Raw genomic sequence first — 11,472 nt, forward strand, 5'->3', positions numbered from 1 at the left:
CAATGGTCTGATCCAATAGGCTCTAATTGTGCTCATAACAAGGAACACCCATGATTTGGCCAACACAGCACTATGCATAGGCTGCCAATGGTGAGGAAGTCCCCGTCCCCCCTGCCCAGCCAGATGGCCAAATTCCTCCTAGGAATCCATTAAGGCTTAGGACTAACATAACATGTGCCTATAGATATAGGTATGTGGTTGGCGCATTAAGGAAAAATCAGGAGGGTTCAAGATTATGAGGACATGACCAACAGCATATCATAGTTAACAAAAGATAAGAACTCACAACATAAGCAGGAACATACCAAGGTGCATATGAAATGCTTTGCTAACACTTCAAATATAGAAATGGATGAGCACCAGGTTTCAATAGCTAATATGCTTACATTATGGATTTCAGCAATAAAATGCTTAGCTAAGGAAGCATAGCTTGATGGATGTCTCAGATAGACCAGCGGAACAAGGCCAGATACTTGTGTATTTCAAGGAAGGATGAAGTAATGTTCTTGCCTGGGACAGATAGCAAAGAACTAGGTGAAAGCGCTTTGCCAAGAGACTAATGGGGCGTTTGGGAACCAGTCAGAAAGAGACATGCAAAGTTGGATGGAGATAAGGACAGGGGATAAAAGGCTATGGCTGGTAAGGTACAAGAAGTTGAGATTTCTGCCCATAATGGTGATAAATGAGTAATAATGACCACATAAAGATGTATGTAGGATCAAATGCAACAACTGCTGTGCCATCATAAGTATTGGGTTGGAATTGTACCAGCACTACTGGATTTCATGCCAGCAATGTTACGAGTGCAGCAAATGACCCATCTGCCACATGCAGCACAGGATTTTTGCATAAGCTGATGTCAAAAGCTGAATGTGGGCAAACCAAGGGCAGGACTCAGAATGCCTTGTTTATGTGCCTCCCATTGGGCCTTTGCTGATTATCAAAGACACAGCTAGGATGGTTCTACCTGCTATGTGCAAAATTAAAGTGATCTCGCTTTAGTTGAACTCCACCTGTTGTACAGCAACATAGGTCTAGCCAGGGTGCCAGAACAGCTGAATCAGTGGAAGCAAATTGTAGCAGAGTTTTTAAACTTGCAAGTTCAAGGCAGCTCACTGGTTACACAGATCCACAGGATCTGGGTGTTCAACAATTGTACTTTAAGTAAATCTCAGAGAATTTGCTTTTCTTCCTCTGACTGAATCATTGTTAGTTGCTCTCTGTGTTACAGAGTGATGACTGGTGTTGCCAGTCTCATGCTATGGAATACTCTTCCAGCAAAGATTCAGCAGGAATCCCCCATTTTGACTTTTAGGCATCTCTTAAAGACCTTTTTATGCCAGAAAGCCTATGCCGTTGTTTCAAATTTTCTTGTGCAGCCAGTGATTTAAATCAATCAGTCATTTTATTTGTAAGCCAGCTTTCCAAAGTCAAACCATGCTCAAGGCAGCTTACAACATATGAAAAAATCACACAACTGCAAACATAGCAAAAGTCGTAAGTCATAAGCAACAAACAAAACATCAAAAAGTACACATCCAAACAGAACAATTTACACATAAATCCTAAGATCCTATTTATAGCTATAGACAGATCTATATCTAGATATATAAAAATAGCAGCAACAGCAACACCCCCAATAAAAACCCCCTAAACTATACCTCACCTTTGTTCTGAATTGCTTTTAATGGTTTTTAATGTGTTTTTTCTTGCTGTACACTGCCCTGATATTTTATGAGATGGTAGCATATACTATAAAAGCAAATAAAGCAAGTAAGAGTTAGTCCTGAAGCCCAAGACCCCTGAAGTGATCATGATGACTTTCCTTGTGTTCAAACAACCTTGTTATCAGGCCTCTCAAAAGTAATAAAAGCAGACCCTGTATAATGACTGTGTTAAAAATTTAGGCCACAGCAAGGGTGCAGTCAGACATGGGGATTATTGTGTTAAGATTTCCTGGCTATAATGCTAGTGCTTCTGTCCCAGTTTCTAACATTCCTTACTTGTTGAGTTATGGAACAGTGGCTTTTTTATCCGTTTACCACCTTGATTCTATGTCATGCTTAATTTCATTTACACCAGTGGGCATGGCATGATAGAACAACATACATCATTGGGCACGGCATGCTGTCACCATTTATGCACATGTGTTCTTCTTTCCCCCCAATGACTCACCCATGAAAATGGCGGGAAAGAACTGTATGCTGGAATACCACCCCAGTTTTTGTCAAATGAACAAGTGGTGATATGATCCATGAAAGTGGGGAAATTATAGCGCATAACTGCAGTTTTCCAGGTTAATGGGGTTGCAAACAGATTTTCCCCCTCAAAGCAATTAACATGACAGTGAGCTATTGTTTCGTTTATTATTACATCATGTATTTTTGTTTTTATACTGTAAACCACACTGAGATCCTCGAAAGAAGGGTGATATATAAATAATAAATAAATAATAAAAGATTCTGCCAGGTTTCCATAACGCCAGGTTTTTTTACGTCATGTAAAAGGTAACATAAAGCATGATAATTGTCAGATGAAGAAAAGCTGGGGAAACAGAATAAAGTACTGTCTGAATACAACCTAAGACATCACTGCTGTCACCTGTCAGTGAACAAAACTTCACAGAACCATAACAATTTATGTCTCAGAAAGATTCTGACAATCATTCACTAACATCCTGTTCTGAAGAAAAATCATAATTATCCAAACTCAACTAGCAGAGGGGAAGACAAGGGAACAACTCACACAACACAAGGCCTCATTTGGACCCCTTGTTAGTTTGGACACCATGGCTCAAGAATTGTACTGAATCCTTCTGCCCCTAGTCTCAATCTATAAGACAGAAGTGGGGAACTGGAAGGCCAGATTCTGACCTCCCTCAACCCCCACAGGCTACTTTCATGTGTGGGTAGGGCTGCCTATCTGTCAATCATGACACCAGGTGAAAGCAAACTGTTTGAGGGTAAAGACACAGGACTTTCCAGGAGCTGATGATCAGCAGGGCCTGAAAAACCCGTTTTCAGCCAGGAGCCATGCCTTCATCTAGGAGAGATGGGCAAGAAACCTTGTGTTTCCGCCCAAAAAATCTATCTGTGACAAAGCACTCCAGGTGAACACTTGAAACGTCTTGAGGGGACCACCTGGCCATTCAACTTCATGCTCAAAGGATGCACCTTGTCCCCCTTCCCAAAGGCAAAACAACAGCAACAGCAATCCTACTAGAGCAGTATTGCAATGGATGAGCTGCTCATTGTATGATGCAGATTCCATTTTAAGCACTTTTTAATTGTCATTACTAAAAACAAAGAGAAGAGTCAACATATTTCCAATAAAGGGTAGAACAGGTATCTAGCATAAGTGCTTCTGGTATAGATGAGCCATGGGGAACCTGCACTCCTCCAACAATTTCTGGACTCTCCTCGCCCCTGAACACTGGGAAGCATCTGGTTTCCTATCCTCAATATAAAGCATTCTGTCTCATGACACAGGGGGAGACTTAACAACCTATTGTGCTATCAAACTTGATAGAATGTATTTAAAGTCAATAATTTATAGCTTGGTTTGTGCATGGCACGGCACACACAGAACAGTTCTAACATGACTGCTCAGAGGTCTGCCCCACTGATTGCAATGAAAATTATTCCCAGGTAGGGATAGGATTAGTCTTAGGCATCAGGCAGATTCTTCTTTGTTTATCCTGGCATTTTAACCTATGCAAACCGACTATTTTGAAATATCTTCTCCAATGCATTTATTATTATTATTATTGTGTGTTATTGTACTAACGTGCGTGTGAATATGCAAAAGCAATGGGCCAAATCTTCCACTTCTGCCGCAAAAAGAAACTTCTTAGCCCCGTATGATATGCCCTAGGTTAGAGGTGTGGAACCTCCAGACCCCACAGGCCTAATCAGGCTCCCAAGACCTGCCCATTTGGCCCATGAGGACATTTTTGGCCTGCCCTACACCTGACATCATAGCTGGCATTATGCCTTCACTTGTGGCCCTGTGGCATCCCAAAGGGCAAGAAGGCCTGCTTCTTATTTAGTTCAATGCCTCTCTCTTCTCAAGGGTTTCCGAGGGCTAGGCGAGGTCAACAGCTAAAGATACAACATGCACATGCCCTGCAAAAATGTAACCATCTGCAAAACACTAGCTGATTAATGTCAACCTAAGCAGGAGTTTTAGTGTTTTTGAAAAGCCTTATCGACTATGATTCCTATATAGGGGAAAAGGCAGTTCCTTCCTCTAGAAGGCAGAGATACTAGATTTAAATCTAGTAAGCCATACCTTTAAGTGTGGCTTCTTACATGCTCATAACTTGACAGCTACAACATCAAGTGACAGGTTGCTTGTACGAGACAGCCATCCCAGCACAAACATCACAGAGTAGAGATTGCACGTTGTTGAATCTCAAACACTGTATGGAGGCGATTGATGCACTGAAGTGAGAGTCCCTGGATGATAAGAAGCCACATGATGATGAGCTATCATATGATGCCTCTGCAGGTATGAATCAGCTCTTCTCCGATTCAGTTTTAAAATGAATGACACTACATGCTACCATGGCTGATTAAGACAGTGATTTCAAGACAGTCTGTGGCACTCAAATCATTTAGTAGACTACAAATGGACTACAGCAAAGACTCTCCTCCCTGCAAGAGAGGGGAGTGGTTGTGGGCGGGAGCCCGAGCACCGCCCAGCAGGGGGTGTTGCCCCCTGCCTCCAGCTCACCTGGCTGGCACTCACGCCCCCCCGGTGGCCACCCAACCAGGTGCCGCGGTGGGGGCGTGTTCAGCAGCCTTTTGCTGCAGTGCCAGCCTTTCCCTGGCCTCATTCCTCATTCCTCATCGTCGTCCCGTCAAAATCCACATTCCTCAATTTATTAAGGCTCCCGAATACTTAGAAGTTACTCATTATCTCTTTCACCACAATCATCTGTAATCTAGTCTTTTGTAAAGCAGCCAGAATGCAGTTTCTGCAAGATAGCCTTCTGCAGCCTGGTGCCTTCCAGATGTTTTAGACTCCAGCTCCCATCAGCCTCCATGGTTTTGCTGTCAATTGTAGTCCAAAATATCTAGAGAGTCAGAGGCTGGGGAACGCTGCCTTCACCAAGTACAAACCTGACCTTCTAATTAAAATATATAATTCAGACTTGAAACCTTAGATATCACAATTCACCTGAAAGTGTGAGAGCATTAAATGCATGGAAGGAAGAAAACAGCTAGAGCAAACTACCCCACTCAACAGCAGTGTATTCTTATGCAACAGAGAGATCAAATTAATCATAGATGACAACTTCTGAAAACCTTTGCTTTGAATTCATCCCTGGCATTTTTCTAGGCCAGCTTGAAAACAAAAGCTTTGTCTTCCTAAAATGCAATAGCCTCAGGCATCTTTGCAAAAATAAAAAAGTGACATATCTCAGGTCTGGGGAAAAAAGTCTGTGCCTGTTGCCTTTCAGCATCCCTCTAAAAGCTTCTCTCTACAATTTAGCTAGATTCAGATTATCCAGATCAGCATGAATTCTACAGATTAACCTACTCCTATAAATATAGGTATGAAAAGTGTAGGTTTAGGATTACATTTTAACTACCTCATTACAGCTTTATGGGTTGGAAGAAAATCGCTCGTTATTAACCCAAGACACTTTTGCCTAGCGAATTTTTATGAATTTAGAAAGCATTTGCTGTGGCAATATATGTGAATGTTACATCTATTCAGCTCATTATTTCAGACTTTGCTCTCCCCTCCCCTCCTGTGCTTGCTTATATTGCACTCTTTCCATAACTATATTCTCCCCAGCCTATCCACACACTATTTTCTAATGCATGTCCAACAAAACTGCGTCCTGTGGACATGCAACCTGTATTTAAAGCCTGAAATAAAACATCTCTTGAGTTTCTTTCCAAGTTGTGGAATAAGCTCCTGCACATGTCAGCTTATTTCTTGAGCTTGGAAATGGAGACCTTTGACTTTAGTGACCAACAGTGTTTGCTGAAAGAACCCTATAGATCTTGCTTTTACCATTTAACTAAGGACGGAACCAATGAAATACGTTCTACCAAAGAATAGCAAACAAGAAAAGGCATAGAATTACAAACTTTGCTCCTCCCTGTCTCCCCATATATGCAAAATTAATGATTATATGTTGACAGGTCTCTTAACCATGATTGATGCTAATCAAGATGGTTCCATACCATCTTGATCAGGATTTAAAAATCACCATTAACTATGGGCTAAGGGATAAGTTGTTTAGGTTTAATCTCAGATAAGCCACTCTCTCCATCCCACCCTCTCTTTGCATGTTGTAGCTGAATGAAATTCTGCCTCTCAGGGAAGCTACTGTGATTTTACACCCAGAAGCCATTTCCTCTTACAGTCTCAATTTAGTTGCTGGTCTGGAATTTCCAAACACAATAATCATCATGGGATACAGATCAAAATGTTCTGGTTCCATTATTGAATCGCTTGCAAACTGGCCAGTTAAAAGCATCCTTGCTGGCAATGCTTGTGTCTTTCTCTGAACAGCTAAAACTGTCCAGTTTTTCTTTCAAATAAATGATCTCCATCAACAACACTGATCTTCCCTTCATGTTCTGCAAAGCAGAAGGCCTGTAGCTAAGGTTTTGGCTGATGAATACACCCACCCACACTCCACTATGGGAGTATGTCCTCATCCTCTGTTGTGTCTAGGGATGCCCACACATTACATTCAACAAGTGTGACCTCTGTACTTGTGCGCTTAACAGCTGAGCTGTATAAATGTGTACACAGAAACGCCTGTGTACGTGTAGAGACAGTTTGTATCCGTGCTCAGTGTTAATGTGTGACTAAGCTCTCATTCTCTAGTTCCTATCCCTAACCCTCACCTTCCAACCCAAGTGTTTCCCTCTCCATCTTACCATCTTTTCCCCCTTTCATCCCTGAACATCCCCCTCTCTGACGCATTTGCTATTGGTGGCAAGTCTTCCCGACCATGAGAACAATGCAACATAAAACACTCCTCCCCAACCCCTGCCTTGTTATCTGCCTGTGCTAAGGCAACAGTCCTCATAAGGCTCCCCCTTCCTTGTTTTGCCGTTCCCTTGAAATCCATCTACAACTTTTATCTTGACAGTCAGAGCCCACATATATCCTCCAATGGGGTTCAGTTGGGCAGCAGAGGAATATTAGTCTAAGGTATGTGCCTCAATGCCTTACATTCTAACTAAGCCCGATTTTTCTCTTCAACAAAAACATCTATAAATATGAATAATACCACTGACAAGCCACTATTGAGAGCGGGTAGCTTTTAAGAGACTCTAAAGAGCTCTACTCCTGCTCCATTACTGTGATGTTGTCTAGATTTTTCTCACATAGCCTGAACTCCTTTGCCAGGGAAGTTATTTCCCTCACAGTTCTTTTTTAAAAAATAAAAATGTAGCAATAGCACGAAAACCCTACCATGTAAGATTTTAGTTCTGTGTATCCTGCTTCTCTACAGCCACAATGGGCATGTTCCAGCCAGTTATGAAGATTGAAATCCTACTGATTGCTGTATGTATTTACCTCTCTCCACACTGGAATGAACAAATCTCAAAACTGCTAAACTTTTGATTGGATTGAGTCCGATGGGTGTTGCATTTCATTGTCTTATTACAAAAGTCCTGTACATGATGCTCTTTTAAAGGGGGAGGGAACCCCAACCCCTGTTCTTAGAAACTGTCCCCACAAAAAAGCAGGCACAACTCATCTGAGAAAGGTAAATGCAACACAACAGTGAAATCAATACTTTAAAAACAGAAAGCCACTATTCCGAAACATCCTCTATGCAGCCCAACCTGCAAACCAGTTAAGCTGAAGTTTAGGGATTTAGCTCCAATGAATTGGTTTTTAGCACGTAAGCCTGGCCCTGGAGCTGTTTATTCTACACTGATTGCAATGCCACACTTAATGAATCTGACATATTTAGAAATGGATGCATAAGCTCACCACCTGCCTTTCACAGCTTATTTGGTTCAAGAGATCACACCAATGATGCCCTGAATTTGCTTCTCATCTCCAGCCCCCAACCCCTGCAATACTACCCCCTTCCTGGATATTCTCAGCATATTCGTGGGACTTCAAATGGCACATACATTAAAAGGAAAGTCGCTTTAGGAAACAGCATGTTTGATAACTATACATTTTCAATTGCACATCCAAGGATGCTTCATCACAACCTGTTCAGGAAAAGTACTAGCAGAAACAGGAGCCTTTGCCAAGATGGGACAGCATTTAAGGTCAATTAAAAGGTGATCATGTTGCTAGGAGGAGCAGAGGTGTTGATTAATGTACTGAGAAGTATTTGTATGATCACTTGTAGTGCATCCCAAGTATTGTGCTTTTAAATTCTACGTGTTTCTTTTGTGTGTGTTTCTAAGTCACCTTGAGGCATTTTGTGTAAAGTTTTTAGTAAGTAAATAAATAACTAAGGTTTGGGAGCTGAATAGCAACCCTGAATTGTTCACATCTCTAAGGGGCAGCAGTGGTGCACTAGCTCAGCTGGTTGAGAGATGTATTAAACAGAGCTCATGTAATCTTTACATGTCTAAACAGTACTCCATTCTGAAGTGAAGATCAAGTGTGCTACTGCTGGGGTGTTGGGTTTGACTGCAAAATCTAGATCCAAACATCCTACAAAGTTCAGTGCAAGGCTCCGGGCAAATTCACTACTTCACAAGGCTGTTGCAAGACTAAAATAATTCTTTTGAGCTCCTTTACGGAAGGGTGTAATAAATGTTCTAGATATGTCAAATTACTCACAACAGCAAACCTTCCAGTGGAGCCAAAGTTTCTAAGCACTGAATGGAGGCATTTTGCTTTGGGGAAAAAACAAGCGTGGAGTCGTTTTGTATTTTTTAAGAGCTCAGATTTGACTGCTCGCCATCCTATATAATGCATGTCTCCGAACTGCTGAAATCAGTAAGAAGTGAGTTTCTAGGAAGCAATATGACATTCCCACACTGATAGGCCAGTGCAGAAACTACGACGACGTTTGATTTAGATGTGAGAGGGCAAGGTTCAAATCCCAGCTCAGTTCATTGCACAGCCTTGGGCAAGTCACTAACTCTCAGCTGCACCATCTCGAAACCCAGTGAAGGTTTCTAAAGAGGACTGAGGATAAAGGGAACTGCAGTGCACTTGTGTACTGAAATGCACTTTTAAAATAGTACTAAGCATGCACAAATGTTTCCTGCTGAAAGAAACCTAAGCAACATGGCAGGATGTGTGGAGGGGCAACAGCTCAGTGAAAGAACACGTGTGTGGCATGCAGAAAGTCACATGTACTGCCAGTTAAAAGACCAGGTCACAAGTGATGGAAGAGGGCAGCCTCAGAATAGATCATACTGGGCCAGATGGACAAATAATCTGACCTAGTATAAGGTGGCTTCTGATGTTCTTATGATAAAACATGTGTTAAAGTTATCTTGCTACGTTAGCGCTTGACTGCTATCCCTTATATATACGTATCTGACAGTGACCCAGAGACCAGATCATTCAGAGACTATTCCGGCCACACTGGCACAAGACCAAGCTTAGGAAATTATCCATCCACCTAGCTCAGTATTGTTTACACTGGCTGGCAGCAGATCCACAGACTACAAGCAGAAGTCTCTCCCATTCTTGCCGGGAGATGCCAGCAACTGAACCTGGGACCTTCTGCATGCAGGACATGCTCTAGCACAAATCTGGAAATCTCCCTTGATGAAGAAAACTTAATCGATTGCATTTAAAAAATTGAGTAAGGAGGGAGATTCCGCCCCCCCCCCCGGCCGCCCCCTGCACAACAGTGATCTACAAATAACATTTGCAATGCAACCATCAACAAACCTGTCAGTTACCATAGACAGAACACTGGTCATATAATTTATGTCATAAAGAAGCCAACACACGGACATCAAATACACTTCATTGGGGAGGGGTTGACAACATATATTTGGACTGTTTTTATTTATTATTACCATTATTATGAATTTTGGTGCTTCTCCAATAGAGAAAGGGATTTGACCTATACTTTGGGTTCTCAGAGATTCAGAAAACTTTTTTCCTTTCCAAGCACCTGGCTATCTGTTGGCACAGTAGCACCTCTGGTCTCTTTGCCCCTTCCAGACGCTCCGTGGGACTTAAAACAGGTGGAGGGTATTGACGTAGTACAAAACGTATTTGAAATCCAATTGGGAAGGAACCATTTTTAAAAGAAAAAGGAAAAAAGATTTCATTTCTGACAGGCATGTCCAATTCCTTTATAAAACAAAACAAAACAAAAAAAAGTCCAAGAAAGTGGTATATCATTCAGCAGACACAAGAACTATACCCTTTTTTGTAATAACGAAGAAAGGGGGAGAAAACACTTAAAAGTTCAAAGACCAAAGGAAGAAAACCACGCACATTAGGCAAACATTTGAAGAAGGGAGAAAAAAGGAAAATGGGTGGTTTTTTTTAATTTGAGCAGATGAGTGCATAAGACAAGGTTGCAAAAACCAGAACTAATTGTTGTAAAGGAAAAAACAGAAGGGGGGTTAAGCAAAAGGAAAAAAAAATAGTTTAGGGGTGGGGGTATAGGAAAGAGAGCCAAAAAAGGGTAAAAACAGCTGCTAGACCTCACACTGCAAGGAAAACAAACGAATAACAACAACCAAGAACAAAACAGGTAGTGTCTCTTTTTAAAAAAAGAAAAAAAGAAAACCACAACCAAAAAGTAATTCATTATTCATCTTATGTTGTCAATTTGAAAAGAACAAAAGGGGGGAAAGCAGTTGGAGGAGGAAGAGAAGAAGAAGCGGGGAAAATACTCACCAAGCAAGAAAATACTCAGAAGTAAAAATGTCAAAGAAGGAGTGAGTGAGAGACAGGGAAGGAGGAAAGAGTGAGAGAGCCACCAGCACAGACAGAGTAATAGCCCAGAAGCAGCAGCCCGAGCTACCGCCGGGTTCCCGAGCCAGCGCCTAACGCCAACTCTACCGAGCTGCGAGCAAACTGGCAGAGCTTAGAGTCCGAGCGCTAAGAGTCCTTCCACCAGAACGCACCATTGCGACGACCGAAGGGGGGGAAGGAAACGATCACAACTCGAGAAGCCTCCCGGCTTATGCGCCCGAGAGCGCGCCAGGCAGCTACCCCTTAAAGGTTCTCGAAGGCAGGCAAGGGGGATTTGCTGGAAAAGCCAAGCGCTGCCGAGCGGAGCTGGAGGGAAAGGCTGAGGCTCCGGTTCCCCCCCACTCACTCCGGTGTTTTTGGAAAAGTCCGCTCCTGGAGGTAGCGGGCTGGGAGGAGGGAAGCGAGAGGTGGAGAATCGCTTCTAATCGGCGCTTGACTGTTCTCAGGGATGTGATCCCCTTAACGAAGCGGTGCAGGCATCGTTCCGACGATCCTGGCTGGGTCCTCCTTTGCTGGGGGTGGGTGGATCTTCGCCAGACGTGGGGCTTGGTGGTGGCAGGCGGGGCCGGGTGC

The 11,472-nt window shown here is 42.6% G+C and overlaps 1 protein-coding gene across 3 annotated transcripts in view; it reads right to left on the minus strand.

Annotated features, from left to right (window-relative positions):
- The window catches only part of RALY (RALY heterogeneous nuclear ribonucleoprotein), a 195,138-nt gene extending 184,169 nt beyond the window's left edge, over positions 1-10,969 (minus strand). The window contains exon 1 of one of the 3 annotated variants that reach the window (XM_081917277.1): positions 10,822-10,969. The gene's annotated coding sequence lies outside the window, so the exon portion shown is untranslated. Of the gene's footprint in view, positions 1-9,986; positions 10,745-10,821 lie in introns of those variants that run through there. The other 2 variants (XM_081917280.1, XM_081917279.1) reach the window with 2 other exon arrangements.
- Positions 10,970-11,472: the final 503 nt, after the last annotated feature.

This window comes from Podarcis melisellensis, assembly GCF_964234715.1.
Source record: "Podarcis melisellensis genome assembly, chromosome: 6".
Lineage (NCBI taxonomy): Eukaryota > Metazoa > Chordata > Lepidosauria > Squamata > Lacertidae > Podarcis > Podarcis melisellensis.